General features: G+C 43.1%; 1 long non-coding RNA gene across 1 annotated transcript; it reads right to left on the reverse strand.

The window, feature by feature from the left end:
* Positions 1-2,692: 2,692 nt before the first annotated feature.
* Positions 2,693-12,666, reverse strand: LOC132889236 (uncharacterized). Its single transcript, XR_009655028.1, has 2 exons — positions 12,424-12,666; positions 2,693-3,046 (listed from the first exon to the last, which is right to left on the reverse strand). It is a non-coding gene; the product is annotated as an uncharacterized LOC132889236 (long non-coding RNA).
* Between the last annotated feature and the right edge of the window lie 6,160 nt (positions 12,667-18,826).

Genomic DNA, 18,826 nt, shown 5'->3' on the forward strand with positions numbered 1-18,826 from the left:
AAAGAGGGAAAGCCCAAGGTGTGGATGAGGGAATGGAACGATGGTCATCGTTACACAACAGTGTACACATGGCACTGTCAGCTTTGTCTGGTAATCTCAGCCATTTGTCTTGGAGCGACATCCAGCTGGTAACATCATGCTAAGTTTTGCTGTGCTGAAGGCTGGAGAATCAATCAGCAAAGTTTTGTTGATATTTCCACATAGGGGTCTTGCTGTGTATTCTGCTCGTCCATTCTTTGCTCACCAGAAACAACTTCTATTCCCATCTGTATTTCACTACTGGCAGACAGACAGAAAAAGTCTTGTGGACAAAGTGAAGGGGATGAGTCGAGTGGTATGGTCTGGAGATGGCCATTTTATTTCAATGGGACACTCGGCAAAATATGGTGTTTACACCAGGTATTGTCATCCATCAATGAAACTGTACATTTTGAACTTGTTCAGGTGAGTTTCCTGCTACTTGTGGAGTTAAAGTCAACCATCAGATACCAAAACACACTATTTTTGGTTTATTTGTAACCACAGACCCTGTAATAAAAGCCCAGCGAAAAAAAATTCATTTTTAAATACCCAAATCCCAGCTGACTGCAATATTCAGTTTCATAATATGATTTTCATTTGATCAAATCAGTGCTATAATGCCCCATTTATGTGCGACAACAAATAATTTATCTTCTTGAACATCTCATCTCATTATCTCTAGCTGCTTCATCCTGTTCTACAGGGTCGCAGGCAAGCTGGAGCCTATCCCAGCTGACTACGGGCGAAAGGCGGGGTACACCCTGGACAAGTTGCCAGGTCATCACAGGGCTGACACATAGACACAGACAATCATTCACACTCACATTCACACCTACGGTCAATTTAGAGTCACCAGTTAACCTAACCTGCATGTCTTTGGACTGTGGGGGAAACCGAAGCACCCGGAGGAAACCCACGCGGACATGGGGAGAACATGCAAACTCCGCACAGAAAGGCCCTCGCCGGCTACGGGGCTCGAACCCAGGACCTTCTTGCTGTGAGGCGACAGCGCTAACCACTACACCACAATGCCGCCCCTTCTTGAACATTTTACAGGCAAATGAAACTGGTGGCAGTCAACAGACAGAACTGGAAGGACCACAAAGGTCTTTTGCATCACTAACTAATGATGGGGTGTCCATGAGGACATTTATATCAGACCGGCATCGAGGGCTTGAAAAGTGGATAAGTGAAGAATGCAACGAGACCAATCATTTTTATGATATCTGGCATGTGGCGAGATCAGTCACCAAGAAGCTCCTCCAAGCCAGCAAAGAAAAGAGGTGCCAAAACATTAGTGAGTGGATGAAGGGTATTCGCCGGCACATGTACTGGTGTGCAACATCTACAGCACCTGGGTTTGGTGCTCTTATCAAAGTAAAGTGGCTCACTTTCATGTAACATCTTGCAAACAAACACAACAATCACCCTGATCCCCTGTTTAAGAACTGTAATCATGGAGCTTCAACCAAGGAAATGGATTAAAACTGCTGTTTTTATTCTATTTTAACCCTCGTTTCTTCTTGTAAAACCAGTTTCCCATAATTTACAGGGTTCCTTAGCTGTTTTTAGTTCACACCAGGAACCCCTTTTTATTCACGAGCACATTTGTGGAGCTTTTTTTTCCCCTCAGGAACACCTGCTTATGGCAAACTGAAGAGCAAATTAACAAAAACAACTCTCCTCAGTGATATTGAGAAACTTTCACCTGATGCACAGACAAGCTGCATTGAGAGCTTTCATGCCACCCTTAATCACTGGCACCCAAAGATGATTGGCTTTTCATGGTAAGGGACATTTTGCAGGTCCAGTATGTATAGTTTACTGAATTAAGAACTGAGATTGGTATCTCGACATACAATACCTATACTTTTAGATCATGAAAATCTCAGAATTACATTTCTATTATCTTTTAATAATCAACTTTTTAGACACGTGCTTGTAAGTCTCCGTTTTATTGAAAATGTGCACCAGGATTGTAAGTTATCTAAACAGGGGACAAAGTACTTCAGAGTGATGTTTCCCATATCTAAACCTGGAGAGGAAGTGGTTCGAGAAGTGTCTGTACCACCTATTTATAGTAAGAATCAACTTGTTATCCAATAAACAGATGTGTGTTCAGTAGTAAATCTGTGTAAACATATCACTTATGGTTTGATTTGAACCTGTTGCCAACTCTTGTAATAATCTTTCTGTTCTTGTACAGATTTCATTGGACAAATTAAATACTAGAGGTTAAAAATTATGTGTTTAGACTATGTGGATTGCACAAAGACAACTTTTTAGTCCAGAACAAGCAGAGCTGGAAATGGTGTATCAGAAATATGATCAGATCACACCCCAGCCACTGAACACTCAGTTCCCAGAACGAGTCACAAAGAATGCTGCTGTTCAGAGTGACATGGAGAGATGCCAAAGAAACAATGACAGCAGCTTTCACAACAAGTACGATTACTGCAGAACCTGTTTCACAGGCTGTTACTTTGAACTACTGTGTGGTGCAATTAGTTCCCTTTGTGCAGTCCATGTCATACTTCAACTTCTTTCTCCAACCCCAATTCCAAAAAAGTTGGGACACTGTGTAAACTGTAAATAAAAACAGAATGCAATAATTTGCAAATCATGGAAACCTGATACTTCATTGAAAATGGTACAAAGACAACATATCAAATATTGAAACTGAGAAATTTTATTGTTTTTTGAAAACTATATGCTCCTTTTGAATTTGATGTCAGCAACATGTTTCAAAAGAGTTGGGACAGGGGCATGTTTACCACTGTGCAGCATCACTTCTACTTTTAATAACACTCTGTAAACATTTAGGAACTGAGGAGACCGACTGCTTCACAGTAGGGCTGCATGGAAAACAAAAACATGAGTGATAAAAACTGTCAGAGGAAAGAAGCTTTTTCAGACGTTTTCCAAAGACATTTCATGTGAAACTCCTCAATTCAGAGCCCTTCATCCACATCAGGTTTTACTGCAGTGATGACTTTGGTGATTCAGGTCCCTTTTCCATGGAAAGCTGTGAAAGTGAGAGCAAACACTGTTCTGTTATTTATATTCACACTGGAGTAATATCTGGAGGCTTGACGCAAGACGTTTGACAGACACTTCTTGTCGGTTTACTCCATTACGTTATTATGCTCCCCCGTGCAACACAATACAAGTCCACAAGGTTCCTACCCAGGTATTTTACCGAATACTACATTCCCCTTTCTAAATACAGGATCTTCCCTGGGAAGATGCATGAGTAGGCCTTAGTAAACAGTATGAAAACTGTAAATGGAGAAATATTCACTTTACAGATGTAACATATATGACAGTGTTTTAACTCAAGTATTAACCAGATCAATATTAATAAGAACACTTATGGCTTACCCTGCCTTTTACCATAATGTTTAGCTGTGAAACACTATTGCTAAGTCAACAACAAAACACTTTTCAGCCTGTGCTGATGTAAACATTTTAACTCCTTTCAGCATAAGTGCTTGGTAAGCAATGAAACATGTTTCAGTGTATACTTCAGTAAACACATCTAGCGTTTCTTTATAGGAGGTTCTTATTATAACAACAAAATAATGAAATAGTCTTTAAAAGGAGTCTTTTCAGCAATCAACTGTTCTTCTCCTCCTATCTACGAGGGATGGGGTGGATGACCCAAACCCTCCACTTGAGTGTGGGAATTATTCTGTCCCATCGCTAACTCAGATTCTAAATCTATGAACAAACAAAGTCTTTCAGGTACGCTGGAGACGCCCTGATTCTGGTAGGAAAGCATTGCTCACACACTGGAGTCTGCTGACTGCCATTTTGCTGGACCTCAGGTGTGACATGAGTAGTCACTGCATCAGGAGCAGTATTTTCAGGTGTTGTCTCAGGTAAGTTAGTCGGTGTTTCAGGCCCTCCAGGGGTTGGCGAGAGGTGGTATCTGTTTTTACACAAGGTGCCTCTAGGTGTCTCAATGAAGTAGGACCTTGGCGTGCCTGCTGTAGACAAAACTGTGCCTATTTCGAGCATATCTTTGACCCACACCTGATCTCCAGGTCGCAGGTGCGGCATGTCATGTGCTCGCTGTCTGCAATCTCAGTTTTGTTGCTGTTTTTGTCTGTATCTCTGTTCTGTTGTTTTCAGTTTTCCATGTCTGCACATCTTGGGTTGAGCTAGGATGGAATGACAGGAATAGTTGTTCTTATTCTCCTCCCCATGAGGAGTTCTGTGGGACTATATCCATTCGCCAGAGGTGCAGCACGGTAGGCCATAAGGCCGAGGTAAGGATCGCTGGATTTCTTGAGAAGACTTTTAATTGTCCTTAAACGCGTGCTCAGCCTCCCCATTGCTCTATGGGAAATGGGGACTGGATGTCATATGTCTGAAGCTCCAATCCTGAGCAAACTTTCTGAAGGGCTCAGAAGCAAACTGTGGCCCGTTGTCCGAGCACACTTCTGGTATCCCGTGATGTGCAAAGATAGACTTGAAGCACTTGATCACTGCTTCTGACGTCATGGATGTTAGTCTGGCCACTTCAAAGTATCTTGAGAAATAGTCTACAATGATGCTTGTTTCCTGTCTGAAACAGATCTGCTCCTACAGTGGACCACAGCCTTGATGGGAACTCTGTAGGTAGCATCGTTTCTCTGAGATTTGTTCTCTCGCAGGCACATGTCACAATTCTTGATCATTTTTGTCAGCTCTCTGCTGAGGCCCAGTCACCACACCAAGTGCTTAGTTCTCTCCCTGCATTTGGTTATTCCCAGGTGACCCTCGTGCAGCTTGGACAGCACATCATGCTGGGATTACTATTCTGCTGTCATAGAGTAGCAGACCGTTATGGCCTGTGAGCTCACCTGAGAATGGCAGATAGAGCTGGAACACTCATTCAATAGAGAACTTATCTGGCCATCCCTCCACACAGAACTTCTTTAGCTGCTGGAGAATGGTGTCGTTGTCCTGATGTGTCTGTATTTCTCTGAGTCTCTCTTCTGTCGCTGGCAGGCTTGCAATGACAGAATCAACATACAGGTTGAGTTCTTCCTCTTGCAGACCGTCTGCCATGTTGCTGACAGGAGCTCTGGATAGCACATCTGCAGTTGCGATGTTTTTGCCAGCCACATGTGAGATGGTATAGGAGAACCTCATTAGTCTCATGCGCAGATGCTGTATGCGTGATGGGAGTTCATCTAAGCTCTTGGAGTCCAGCAGGGGAACTAGAGGTTTGTGGTCAGTCTCAATATGGAAGCTTTTCCCTATAAGGAACTCACCAAACCTCTCACAGGCCCATGTTGAGGTGAGTACCTCCTTCTCGAGCTGGGCGTATTGCTGTTCGGTGCTGCTGAGGGCTCTCGAAGCATATGCCACTGGTTTCCATCCTGTGTCTGCCTACTGCTGGAGAAGTACGGTGCCCAACCCAAATGAGGATGAATCGGCAGAGACGAGTGTTTCAGCATTCGGGTCATACAGTGTCAGCCCTGTAGGTGACGTCAGTTCTGCTTTGATGTGTTCAAAAGCCTGCTGCTGCTGTGGCCCCCAGGCCCACATGTTGGACTTTCTCAGTAGGTCTCTGAGGGGACGTGTTTTCTCCACCAAGTGAAACAGGAACTTCCCAAGATGGTTTGTCATCCCCAGAAAGCATCTCGCCTTGCTGATGTTGTTTGACTCCTTCATGGCTCTGACAGTGGTCACCTCATCAGAGTCTGCGCTGACCCCTGATGCCTTAATGACCTGCCCCAGGAACTTTATCCTGCTCTTTGAGAACTCACTTGCCTTTTAGTGTGATTAAAAAGCCAGACAGACTAAAAAGCTTTGGAAACTCCTTTTTTGCAGTCTCTTCAGAGCTCAGGCTGATGTTCTCCACTCTAGCGACCAGCTGCAATGCTGTGGCAGCTATTCGGCCTAGCAGTGGCACGCTCAGCCCTTTCACAACATACAGTGGTGCTTGAAAATTTGTGAACCCTTTAGAATTTTCTATATTTCTGCATAAATATGACCTAAAACATCATCAGATTTTCACATAAGTCCTAAAAGTAGATAAAGAGAACCCAGTTAAACAAATGAGACAAAAATATTATACTTGGTCATTTATTTATTGAGGAAAATGATCCAATATTACATATCTGTCAGTGGCAAAAGTATGTGAACCTCTCGGATTAGCAGTTAATTTGGAGGTGAAATTAGAGTCAGGTGTTTTCAATCAATGGGATGACAATCAGGTGTGAGTGGGCACCCTGTTTTATCTAAAGAACAGGGATCTATCAAAGTCTGATCTTCACAACACATGTTTGTGGAAGTGCATCCTGGCACAAACAAAGGAGATTTCTGAGGACCTCAGAAAAAGCGTTGCTGATGCTCATCAGGCTGGAAAAGGTTACAAAACCATCTCTAAAGAGTTTGGACTCCACCAATCCACAGTCAGACAGATTGTGTACAAATGGAGGAAATTCAAGACCATTGTTACCCTCCCCAGGAGTGGTCAACCAACAAAGATCACTCCAAGAGCAAGGCGTGTAATAGTCGGCGAGGTCACAAAGGACCCCAGGGGAACTTCTAAGCAACTGAAGGCCTCTCTCACATTAACATTAGCCAGTGTTCATGAGTCCACCATCAGGAGAACACTGAACAGCAAATGGTGTACATGGCAGGGTTGCAAGGAGAAAGCCACTGCTCTCAAAAAGAACATTGCTGCTCATCTGCAGTTTGCTAAAGATCACATGGACAAGCCAGAAAGCTACTGGAAAAATATTTTGTGGATGGATGAGACCAAAATAGAACTTTTTGGTTTAAATGAGAAGCGTTAAGTTTGGAGAAAGGAAAACATTGCATTCCAGCATAAGAACCTTATCCCATCTGTGAAACATGGTGGTGGTAGTATCATGGTTTGGGCCTGTTTTGCTGCATCTGGGCCAGGACGGCTTGCCATCATTGATGGAACAATGAATTCTGAATTATACCAGCGAATTCTAAAGGAAAATGTCAGGACATCTGTCCATGAACTGAATCTCAAGAGAAGGTGGGTCATGCAGCAAGACAACGACCCTAAGCACACAAGTTGTTCTACCAAAGAATGGTTAAAGAAGAATAAAGTTAATGTTTTGGAATGGCCAAGTCAAAGTCCTGACCTTAATCCAATGGAAATGTTTTGGAAGGACCTGAAGCGAGCAGTTCATGTGAGGAAACCCACCAACATCCCAGAGTTGAAGCTGTTCTGTACGGAGGAACAGGCTAAAATTCCTCCAAGCCGGTGTGCAGGACTGATCAACAGTTACCGCAAATGTTTAGTTGCAGTTATTGCTGCACAAGGGGGTCACACCAGATACTGAAAGCAAAGGTTCACATACTTTTGCCACTCGCAGATATGTAATATTGGATCATTTTCCTCAATAAATAAATGACCAAGTATAATATTTTTGTCTCATTTGTTTAACTGGGTTCTCTTTATCTACTTTTAGGACTTGTGTAAAAATCTGATGATGTTTTAGGTCATATTTATGCAGAAATATAGAAAATTTGAAAGGGTTCACAAACTTTCAAGCACCACTGTAGATGTCCTCTGTGGTGCTCTTACTGTTCTTCCTGAGAGCGGCTGTGAACATGTCTTTTACCTTGAGATGCATGCCTCCTGGCCCCTGCAGAATTTTTGTAGGCTTCACTAGCCTGCTGAATTGGCCCTGGATGAACAGTGTTTCTGGAACTGCTGTGACATCCGCTCCAGGGTAGATTTTAAACACTGCATTGTGGTTGTCCACCTTTCTGTCTGTCATACATGGACTGGTCTTTGCCTCAGCTGACAGTAAGCCCAGGAATGTGACTTCATCATCATCATCCTCAGTCTCAGTAGCAACACTCACTTCATACAGTTTTTTTTTTTTGTTCTGCACACTCTCGGGTAATGTCCCTTTTTTCTGCAGTGATTACACACTGCTTCTCTTGCTGGGCATTGTTGCCAGCTGTGCCCTTTTGTAGCTCCACATCTTTTGCATCATGTCTGTCTGTCCTGCAGTGCTTTCTTGCCTGTCTGTCTGTATTGTGGCTTGGTTTGTTTTGGCTGCACATCTCCACATTAGCACATGTGCACATGGTCAAGCTGTGTGTTGGAGATTTCTGCTTTAACTCTTTACCCCTTAAAGCAGTTGCTACAGCCACCCTTGTATATGTTTCTACTGTTCCCCCTTAGAACATAATCCAGCCACTGGGGATGCATAAGCGTACGCTTGGTGCTGGTACCAAGCCAGGATAAATTGGAGAGGGTTGCGTCAGGAAGGGCATCCGGCATAAAACTGTGCCAAATCTAACATGCAGATTGAAAACAGAAATGCCATACTGGATCGGTCGGGGCCCGGGTTAACAACAGCCACCTCTGGTACTGTTGGTCAACAGGGTGCCGGTGGAAAGTGTGCTACTGTTGCCCCAAAACAGAGAAGGAGAAAGAGAGGGGGGAGGCGTGTTAGGAAAGAGCATGAAAGATGGAAGGGAAGGAGCTTAGAATTGAGGGTAGGAACACTGCATGTGGGAACACTGACTGGCAGAGCGAGAGAGTTAGTAGGTATGATGGAAAGAAGGAAGTTGGACGTTTTGTGTGTGCAGGAGATGAGGTGGAAAGGAAGCAAGGCCAAGAACATTGGAGGTGGATGCAAGTTGTTTTATTCTGGAGTTGATGGAAAGAGAAATGGTGTTGGTATTGTTTTGAGGGGGGAGTTGGTCAACAGTGTGATTGATGTGAAGAGGGTGTCAGATAGAGTGATAGGCATGAAGTTGGAGATTCAAGGAGTGTTAGTCAATGTTGTGTGTGCGTACGCCCCACAGGTTAGATGTGAGAATGAAGAGAAAGAGTCTTTCTGGGAAAAGATGGATGAAGTTGTAGAAAGTATACCGAGGGAGGAGCACGTGTCGATAGGAGCAGATTTCAACAGACATGTTGGCGATGGAAACCGAGGAGATGAGGACATGATGGGCAGATATGGTGTAAGAGAAAGAAATTTAGAAGGGCAAATGGTGGTTGATTTTTCAAAGAGGATGAATTTGGCAATAGTCAATACATACTTTGAGAAGAAAGAGCAGCACAGGGTGACGTTTAAGAGTGGAGGAAGATCTACACAGGTGGACTACATACTCTGCAGAAGGGGTAACCTGAAGGAGATTAGAGACTGTAAAGTGATGGCAGGGGAGAGTGTAGCTAGACAACGTTAAGTGGTCCTGTGCAGGATGAGCTTGAAAGTGAAAAAGAGGAAGCGTGAAATAGTGGAGCTAAAGATTGAGTGGTGAAAACTAAGGGGTTGAACATCAGAAGGAGTTTAGGGAAGAAACGAGACAAGCATTGAGTGGTCATGGAATCTGCCAGAAGATTGGAATACTACTGCTGTACTAGTAAGAGAGGCAGCAAGGAAGGTGCTAGGGTGGTCATCGGGAAGGAGGAAGGAAGACAAGGAGACATGGTGCTGGAACAAAGAAGTGCAGGAAATTATAAAAGAGAAGAGGCTAGCAAAGAAGAATTGGGATGATCAGAGAGATGAGGAAAGCAGGCGGTTATACAGAGAGACAAGACAGAAGGCAAAAAGAACAGTAGTGAAGGCGAAAGCAGATGCATACCAGGAGTTGTATGAAAGACTGGAGACCAAAGAAGGAGAGAAAGACCTGTACAGACTAGCTTGGCAGAGAAACAGGGAAGCGAGGGATGTACAGCAGGTAAGAGTGATGAAAGATGCAAATGGAAATGTGCTGACAAACAAAGAGAGTGTATTAAGAAGGTGGAAAGAGTACTTTGAGGATTTATTAAATGAGGAGAATCCAAGAGAGGAAAGGTCAGATTCATTGGAGACAGCAAATCAGGAAGCAGAGTTGGTTAGTAAGGATGAGGTGAGGGCAGCCATGAAAAGAATGAAGACTGGGAAAGCAGTTGGACCAGATGGTCTCCCGATTGAGACTTGGAGATGTTTGGGTGAGACGGCTGTGGAGTTCCTAACGAGATTGTTTAGAGCAATTCCAGCGTTATGGATGTGACACTTGAACTCAAAATGGCAACAAATGACCCAGTGCATGTTTTATTGTCTCCCAGTATTTAAACAGGTGTTGCATATTTTAAGGCTGTACCATACTGGAGAAGTGATAGAACAAGAACAATTCCCATAGTACATCTAGGGCATGCCAGAAAATGCCAATCAAAGATGCGTTATGGATGTGACAGAAAAAGTATCACTTTTCTTGGGTGACTGTACATTTTTATCAAACTCTGTGAAACTGTAAACCTAATGTTGAAATGGAGATATCCATTTGATAAAGGGGTCCAAGGTGAATATTAAAAAAATCTTTGTTTAAAATATTTTGTATTTTATGCAGAGTTTCTGAAGGAAAAGTCAGCGTTATGGATGTGATGAAATTCTGTTATGGATGTGACGCGTCTGAAATAGACATGGCATATGTTTAGAAAATCAGCAATTTAACCACCATAACCCTTTGAAAAACTCTCTAAATATCAGCTAAAACTATCAAAGTTCTTAAAAGATATTTAGGATGGCTATTGTTTTGCTGTTTTGTGGATTTTAGCATACATTTCTGTGGCTTGTGGCAATAATATAGAATTGTACATGATCAAAGTTATTCGTGTCATTAGCTAAAGTAGTGAAGGTGAAGGGAACAATTCTTGTGACAAATTGGTTCAACTTATTCACATCTGTAAAATACAGGCCTAGGTGATATCTCTGGGAGTGGTTTTGATGTATTACATGTTGCTTTATTTTTGCATGGTGAGGTTGACATTTACATGGAATTGCCCTTTAATAAGATCCTAGAGAATGAGAAAATGCCAAATGAATGGAGAAAGAGTGTGCTAGTCCCAATATACAAAAATAAGGGAGATGTACAGAGCTGCAGTAAATACAAAGGAATAAAATCAATGAGCCACACCATGAAGCTATGGGAAAGGGTATTGGAGGAGAGATTGAGAAGAGAGGTAGCAATCTGTGAACAGCAGTACGGGTTTATGCCAAGGAAGAGCACGTCGGATGTAATTTTTGCTTTAAGAATGTTAATGGAGAAGTACAGAGAAGGCCAGAGAAAGCTACATTGTGTGTTTGTAGCCCTGGAGAAGGCATATGATAGAGTGCCGAGAGATGAGTTATGGTATTGTATGAGAAAGAGTGGCATGAATGAGAAGTATATTAGAGTGGTGCAAAACATGTACAACCCCGATTCCAAAAAAGTTGGGACAAAGTACAAATTGTAAATAAAAACAGAATGCAATAATTTACAAATCTCAAAAACTGATATTGTATTCACAATAAAACAGACAACATATCAAATGTCGAAAGTGAGACATTTTGAAATTTCATGCCAAATATTGGCTCATTTGAAATTTCATGACAGCAACACATCTCAAAAAAGTTGGGTCAGGGGCAATAAGAGCCTGGAAAAGTTAAAGGTACAAAAAAGGAACAGCTGGAGGACCAAATTGCAACTCATTAGGTCAATTGGCAATAGGTCATTAACATGACTGGGTATAAAAAGAGCATCTTGGAGTGGCAGTGGCTCTCAGAAGTAAAGATGGGAAGAGGATCACCAATCCCCCTAATTCTGCGCCGACAAATAGTAGAGCAATATCAGAAAGGAGTTCGACAGTGTAAAATTGCAAAGAGCTTGAACATATCATCATCTACAGTGCATAATATCATCAAAAGATTCAGAGAATCTGGAAGAATCTCTGTGCGTAAGGGTCAAGGCCGGAAAACCATACTGGGTGCCCGTGATCTTCAGGCCCTTAGACGGCACTGCATCACATCAAGGGAGTAACTTTGATTTTGACATTGGTGGAGACACAAAAGCGATCCAAGGCAGAGCTTCCGGAAGATGTTTTTTTTTTTCCATTAGCAATCATAATTTCATGTCATGCAGATCTTATAGGTTAACGAGGGCAGCCGTGGCCTAATAGTTAGGGAGTTGGTCTTTGGATCCTAGGGTTGCAGGTTCAAATCCCACCCTTACCTCTCCCTACATCTCCATCCATGGCTGAAGTGCCCTTGAGCAAGGCACCTAACCCAACGTTGCTCCAGGGACTGTAACCAATACCCAGTACCAAAATAGTAACATTAAGTCGCTTTGGATAAAAGCATCAGCTAAATGTAATGTCATGTAATGAAAGTCAAGGAGGCAACTTCAGAGTTCTCAGCTTTACTCATGCAGGATGTTAAGGGGTGCAAAAGTGCAACATACTGCCAATCAAGAACATTGAAACACATAACTACAACATGTAAGTACACATAAATGTAAATGTGTTGGTTACTGATACTCAAACATGAAGCTCTGATTTTAAAGCCACATGGGTGAAGCATTGTTATTCAGATCAACATCACACTAACAAACATTTGCCACAGTGGGGCTGAATCTCATGACTGACATATCCATCATTAACCTCACCTGTGAATTTCCAACCTCTCTTTCCGCTTCTCCATCTCCTCCAGCTGTGGATTCCCCTCCTCTACCTCCTCCATCCTCCCCTTCAGCCTCTGCTCCTCTTTCTCTTCCTGCCTCTCTTCCTCTACCTTCTCTGCACTGTCTTTAATCTCCTCCAGCCTCTCTGCTGTCTGTCACCTTACAAAAATGTTGATGCATGACATATGAACAGATTAGGGATAGAATGACTGTAGAGTTTCATGGTAAGGTTGTAGCCTCAGCAAAAAGGGCTAGCCAAAAAGGACTAAATTATTACATAGACTATAATTTATTCCCCACAAAAACATGGATGCATAATATCACATGATCTTCTAGAATCTGATGATTTATTACTTTTACATCACACAATTCCTAATTTGTGTTTAAGCAGTCGTTCTGTCTGTTCCACAGAAATACATGAAAATAAGACTTAAAAACTTTAAGCATTTTTAGCATTAAATATTGTTTTTTTTTAAATTCAATATCTGTCTTGTTTGACATGGGGGGGGGTGTCTCAAAATTCACTGACACTCATAAATAGGTGCTACTGGTGGCATTTTCTATTCTGTAATTAAGCTCAAATTTAGTTAAAATGATATTTGGATATATAATTTAGTGATTGCCTATTATAGCATGATTATGATTACATTAGTATTGCATTTGTAGTATACCCCCATTTTTTTTGTCTTTTTGTTGCCCCTCCATTTTCCATATTCTGTCTTTTTGTTGCCTGTTTCTGTGTTCGTAACGTGTGTTATGATTTTCACTGCAGATGTGCTTGTGACTTTTTATGTTCATGCTGCAGTTACCAATATTCGTCTGTAGGTGGCAGTAAAGGACCATGGATTTGTTGTATCTAGCCTAGTAGTAGTAGAAAGAGGTCTCTGTAAAACTGTGAACGCAGCAGACTTAGCGGCTGTCACGCTGTTGATTCTGAAATGCAAGTCGCACGTCTGCATGGCCATGCAGTAGCCTACATCTGACTACTGACATTCTGTAAAACCATTAGGTCTATAAATTTAACATTCATTCATCGAGGATATTATCTAACACCAAGTTACATTGCTCCAGCATTCCTTTTCTCTGCAGCTATGCAGTAGCCTAGCTCTGATGCGTCCTGTCACGTTGCTAAACCTGCCTAAGGAGCCGCAGCAATACTTTTATGAAGGGTTTCCATACATCAAAAGGATTTTGTTGAGTTTTTAAAGCTCGACGGAAACCCTGCACTTACATTCTTGACTTTGAAGAAGAATGAACGAATGTCTCGTTTCTTGGGAGGGGGGCCGTCATCCATGATACTCAAGTCAGCATGCGAGTCGTAGGGCAAGCATGCATGGACATCAAAGTCCAGCTCAATTTGTAGGCTGACGGAGAGTGGGGGGTGCGTGGGGTAGGTCAGGTGTGTACATGTGAGATACGGGGGGTTGATGGGCGGGTAGTCACGGCTGCTGTGGGAAGTGTGCTGCTTTTACAGTAGATGGAGTGACAGCTGGGATAGCCAACCATGTAAGTTAGCAAGAAACAGGTAGCTAATCAGAGAATGTATATCTACGTTAGAGGGTGGATTATTAGCAGTGTCATACATTTAACCCTTTGTGTGCCATATAATCATTGCTCAGGTTAGGACATCGGTTTTATTGATCGTGATTACACAGTAGCGGCTGAATATTGGTAGGGACACGTCCCTAGCGTCCCTACCCAAAATTACGCCCTAGCATCACATACTACAGGCATGCTTCTGTATTGGAAATCACAAAATGGGTTCAGTAATATTTCCAGAGAACATTATCTGTGAACACAATTCACCATGCCATCCGCCGTTGCCAGCTAAAACTCTATAGTTTAAAGAAGAAGCCGTATCCAAACATGATCCAGAAGCGCAGACATCTTCTCTGGGCCAAGGCTCATTTAAAATGGACTGTGGCAAAGTGGAAAACTGTTCTGTGGTCAGACGAATCAAAATTTGAAGTTCTTTATGGAAATCAGTGACGCCGTGTCATTCGGACTAAAGAGGAGAAGGACGACCCAAGTTGTTATCAGCGCTCAGTTCAGAAGCCTGCATCTCTGATGGTATGGGCTTGCATTAGTGCGTGTGGCATGGGCAGCTTACACATCTGGAAAGACACCATCAATGCTGAAAGGTATATCCAGGTTCTGGAGCAACATGTGCTCACATCCAGATGACGTCTCTTACAGGGAAGACCTTGCATTTTCCAACATGACAATGCCAAACCACATACTGCATCAATTACAGCATCATGGCTGCATAGAAGAAGGGTCCGGGTACTGAACTGGCCAGCCTGCAGTCCAGATCTTTCACCCATAGAAAACATTTGGCGCATCATAAAACGGAAGATACGACAAAAAAGACCTAAGACAGTTGAGCAACTAGAATCCTACATTAGACAAGAATGGGTTAACATTCCTATCCCTAAACTTGAGCAACTTGTCTCCTCAGTCCCCAGACGTTTACAGACTGTTGTAAAGAGAAAAGGGGATGTCTCACAGTGGGAAACATGGCCTTGTCCCAACTTTTTTGAGATGTGTTCTCATCTCATCTCATTATCTCTAGCCGCTTTATCCTGTTCTACAGGGTCGCAGGCAAGCTGGAGCCTATCCCAGCTGACTACGGGCGAAAGGCGGGGTACACCCTGGACAAGTCGCCAGGTCATCACAGGGCTGACACAGAGACACAGACAACCATTCACACTCACATTCACACCTACGGTCAATTTAGAGTCACCAGTTAACCTAACCTGCATGTCTTTGGACTGTGGGGGAAACCGGAGCACCCGGAGGAAACCCACGCGGACACGGGGAGAACATGCAAACTCCGCACAGAAAGGCCCTCGCCGGCCACGGGGCTCGAACCCAGACCTTCTTGCTGTGAGGCGACAGCGCTAACCACTACACCACCGTGCCGCCCCCTGAGATGTGTTGTCATGAAATTTAAAATCACCTAATTTTTCTCTTTAAATGATACATTTTCTCAGTTTAAACATTTGATATGTCATCTATGTTCTATTCTGAATAAAATATGGAATTTTGAAACTTCCACATCATTACATTCCGTTTTTATTTACAATTTGTACTTTGTCCCAACTTTTTTGGAATCGGGGTTGTATGAGAACAGTGATAGAGCAGTGAGGTGTGCAGTTGGAACAACTGAATGGTTCAAGGTGAAGGTGGGACTCCATCAAGGATCTGCTTTGAGCCCTTTTTTGTTTGCCATAGTGATGGATAGCTTGACAGATGAAGTTAGGCAAGAGTCACCATGGAATATGATGTTTGCAGATGATATTGTGATATGTGGTGAAAGTAGAAAGGAGGTTGAGCTGGGTTTGGAGAGATGGAGGGATGCATTGGAACGAAGAGGAATGAAGGTGAGCAGTAGCAAAACAGAATGCATGTGCATCAATGAGAATGGGGATGAGAGTGTAGTGAAGATGCAAGGAGTAGACATAAAGAAAGTTGGTGAATTCAAGTACCTGGGGTCAACTGTGCAGGAAAATGGGGGCTGTGATAGTGAGGTGAGAAAGAGAGTGCAGGCAGGGTGGAGCAGTTGGAGAAGGATTTCGGGAGTCATTTGTGATAGGAAAGTCCCAGCAAAAGTAAAAGGTAAGATGTATGAGACGGTAATGAGACCAGCTGTGATGTATGGATTGGAGACTGTACCCTTAATGAAGAGACAGGAGGCAAAGTTGGAAGTGGCGGAGTTGAGGATGTTAAGGTTTGCGATGGGAGTGACAAGGTTGGCCAGGATAAGGAACGAGAACATCAGAGGGACAGCACATGTGGCGAGCTTGGGAATTAAGCTAAGAGAGATGAGACTGAGATGGTATGGGCACATCCTGAGAAGAGATGCAGAGCATGTTGGAAGGAGAATGTTGAGGATGGAGCTGCCAGGCAAATGAAAACTAGGAAGGCCAAAGAGGAGATACATGGATGTGGTGAGAGAGGACATGAAAGTGGCAGGTGTAGAGAAAGATGCGGAAGACAGGGAGCAATGGAGACGAAAGATCCGCTGTGGCGACCCCTAATCGGGAGCAGCCAAAAGAAGAAGACTGCACTCTTTTTGTTACTGTCTGGAACATGTCAATTTCCCCACCGAGGGATGGATAAATCTTAAGTTTTGAGACTCTCCACGACACTGTAAGATGAACTTTCTTATCAACACTCCTAAATAACATGAGAGTAAAATGAGTGAATAGTTTTCGGGCCAAGGTCACTCACAGGCGGACCGCGGATCGATAACCGATCAATTAGCTATTGAGAATTATTACATTTTGACGGAGAGTTTTTATTTTAACTGGTGCAGCTTTTCTCGCCTTTACAGCACTGGTTTAGTTGCCCAAGAAATTCATAAACCAATTACGTATGTTGATAAATCATCTCACGTGATGCGATTCAGCCAATCAAATCTGTGCAGTTCTCGGGTCAAGGCTGCGAGTCAGTGGCTGAATTCCAAACCGCTATGTGCTGAGCACAAAGTGCACTACATAGGGCATACAAACCTGATCTTCGGAGTGCACTTATCTAGGGAGCATGAAGAAAAAAAGAACCACGGCTCTTCTCCTCCCCCAATTAAAAAAAAAAACCTCCTCAACTTTCCAAAAGCATCTCAGGGAACAATATAGATGGGTTTCATGTGCCGTATGCACACTAAAAGAGGCGCGTGAAAAAAACAAATTCAGTGTTGTTTACATCCGGGTTGTTGAAGTTATTGTTCTGTTGGTGTTTATCATTTATTTTACCAGACGAGAAGTAAAACTAGAGCAGTCTGAGTAATCTATCGAATCCCTGCAGGATCGCATCCTTTTCAGCAAAACCGGTACCGACTTTGGCTCCGTGCAATAAACCGGGAAAACTGGACCGAGACACAAATTAAAAATGCCCGTGTTTGCAGTATTTTATATCCGGTGAAGTTTTCAGTGTAGTTTAATACAGATCTAATAAGTAACAGTGAAGTTGTTGTGAATGTAGCGATGCCTCAGCTTTCAGTAAGAGAGAGAAATTCCGCCGAACCCCATCTGTTATTACAGCATTAATACAGACCTAAACCTGTGTAGGTGATATTAGAGGAATATTACAGGACCCTGGCTGTTAAAATGCTAAATTCCCTTGACTCCTGCTGGAACACTTCACAGACTGAACATGTCCATAAAGGACATAATTATATGCGTCCAAAGACTGAAGCTTTCTTTAGTAAAAGCGCTGGGTTTGTCAGTGAGCTGTGTGTATATTTGGCCACTTGCTAATATCACTAGAACACTTGGCATTAGCAGCTGTGTGCGGATCTGAAGCTGCTCACCTCAACTTAATGTCTTTAAATAAGCCGCAGTGTCCTCAGGTGAAAGCCTGTTTAAGTACTTTAAACTATTTAAGGTACGATTCATTTTATTTACTCTTGCGTGAAAAATCAATGCAATGTCCGGTAAGTGCACAAGTAAACATGTCAAAACCGGAAGCTTCTTTTGCCTCCATGCTGCGCGCGCAACTGCGTGATTAAGGCAATGGGAGGCAACTGGTCTTTCCTCAAGAGCAGAAAAAGGAACAGAATGGACAAGGAGGATAACAGGAGCAAACACAAGAACATTGTCATTCCCTACATTTCTGGTCTATCTGAGAAACTCAGGAGGATCTTCTACAAACACAACATTCCGGTACATTTCAGACCCAGTAACACCCTGAAGCAGAAACTGGTCCACCCTAAGGACAGAATAGCCAGACACAAACAGGACAGCGTAGTGTACGCCATTCAGTGCAGTGAGGAATGCACGGACTCGTATATTGGGGAAACAAAACAACCGCTATACAGGCGCTTGGCTCAACACAGGAGAGCCAGTTCCTCAGGCCAGGACTCTGCTGTCTACCTTCATCTTAACAACAAAGGACACTCATTTCAGGATTGCAACGTACGCATTTTAGCCAAAGAGGATCGTTAGTATGAGCGAGGAGTTAAAGAAGCCATTTTTGTCACCCTGGAACGGCCATCACTGAACAGAGCTGGGGGTCTAAGACATCATTTATCAGCCACCTACAATGCAGTCCTTGGCACACTTCCCAGACAACTGAATGCACACCAAAACCCAGCTGTTTTCAGTGACTCACAGGAGGACAGAGAGAATCAGCATTCCATTGATCACCATAACGAGACTCGAGGCCGTTCACAACCGCAAAACCCTGTGACCCACACCAACAGGATGACTCAATGACACCTTAGATGAGCTTTTCATCCATGAGAGGATAAATACCTGATGCTCCCTACCAGTCAGACAGAACTGAAGCCTTTCGATTGAGAGGTGAAACGTCTTCAAGAATCTTCAAGCAAGTCCAGTTGCTCTCTTTTACCACCCACAGTTTTCAATGGGAGAGTTCGCCAAACTAG

The sequence above is a fragment of the Neoarius graeffei genome, chromosome 1, assembly GCF_027579695.1.
Source record: "Neoarius graeffei isolate fNeoGra1 chromosome 1, fNeoGra1.pri, whole genome shotgun sequence".
Classification (NCBI taxonomy): Eukaryota; Metazoa; Chordata; class Actinopteri; order Siluriformes; family Ariidae; genus Neoarius; species Neoarius graeffei.